Here is a 1611-nt window from a genome sequence, read left to right as displayed (position 1 = left end):
AGATTAACATGCGATCAATCCAATAAATAATAATGAAAATTAGTTATATTCATAAAATGTAAAATATTTAATTATGATAAATTTGAGATATATGGTCAAACTCAATCATAAACTTGATCAAATACTAATATTTGAGATATTTCATGAAATTATAATGCATGTTTTAGAAATTTAAATATTTTTAAGTGAATTTAAAGTTTTTAATTTATTTATAAATTATTATATTAATAAAAATTCAATATAAAATTTGTATATTTAATACTCCCTCCGTCCCGTGCTACTCGCACGTTTGCTTTTCGGCTCGTCACAAAGTCCTTACACTATTTATAATTTAAGTTAGAATTAATGCATTTAATTAATATGTTAGTTTAAGTTAAGAGCTCTTTTATTAAGTGATGTCTCATTACACCTAAAATTCTTTTTTAATTACACAAAAAAATCAATCCCAAATTTACGGCCTAAAATGAAAAGTGCGAGTAGCATGGGACGGAGGGAGTATAAAATTGAAAGTTATTTTTTTAGTTATCTATATTTTAAAATTAATCAATGAAGTGTCGAATTAGGAGTAAAAAATAGAATAATAGAAATTTTATCGGGTTTTCGGGCCAGCCCATCGGGTTTTCGGGTCTAGCCCTAACGGGTCGCTGGTTAATCGGGTGCGGGCTAATCGGGTTTTAATTTTATCGGGCTAGAAATTTCCAGCCCCAACCCTATAAATTTGGCGGGCTATTCGGGCCAGCCCACGGGTTGCGGGCTACATTGACATCCCTACTGAAGACATATAAGCCAACATGCAGGCCATCTCATTCGTCTTATGCCACTGTCTATGTGCATCTCTGACTCCTACCGCAGCATTAGCCTGCGGCACTAGAGGTCGCGGGGTTGTGAGTACAAAGTTGTACTCTTCTGCTGTAAGAACGATGTCCAAGTTTTGTTTCCATTCTATGTAATTTTGTCCCTCGGGTTTGTTTACTTTAAGAATTGCAGAAAGAGGATTGAATGACATCTTGACGATTTGATTTGCACTGCAAACAGGGTATTTACTATTTGTCATAAACTTATGTAAGGAGTTTGATTAGAATAACCATAAAACTTTTCAAAATCTTACAACTGTATAATTAAAATTTTGTACCCTGCATAAGAGGTCAATACGCATTAAAACTCTACAATTTTACTGGTCACTACACCGACGAATAGTCTAGATACCACATAATGGCATGGCCACCTAATGTTGCCTAAGCAAGACCACCAAATTTAGCATTACAGAGTCTCATTTCTACAACACACTCTCATAACAATGTTTATATGCTGCTAACAAGATCAAGCTATCTCATAAATCCTGTGTGAACTTCTAAATCTCGTAGTTTCTTAGGATTATTGTTCCCACATAATGGGTGGCGATAATATTGGAAACCACATTCTAGTTCATACTATTTATCGTTGAGAAGTCCGCCCTTATGAACTTGCTATTTCGTAGGATTATTGTCCCCACATAATGGGTGGCGATAACATTGGAAATAAGCTTCATAAATTACAGACCAATTGATGGAGACCATATACAAACATTAAGTTCGTAATTATAGCTTAGATATTTGAGTTATGGTTTTTCCT

This window comes from Salvia splendens, chromosome 7 (genome assembly GCF_004379255.2).
Source record: "Salvia splendens isolate huo1 chromosome 7, SspV2, whole genome shotgun sequence".
Taxonomy (NCBI): Eukaryota; Viridiplantae; Streptophyta; class Magnoliopsida; order Lamiales; family Lamiaceae; genus Salvia; species Salvia splendens.
The sequence above is the reverse complement of the archived record's forward strand: the minus strand, read 5'-3'. Positions refer to the sequence as shown.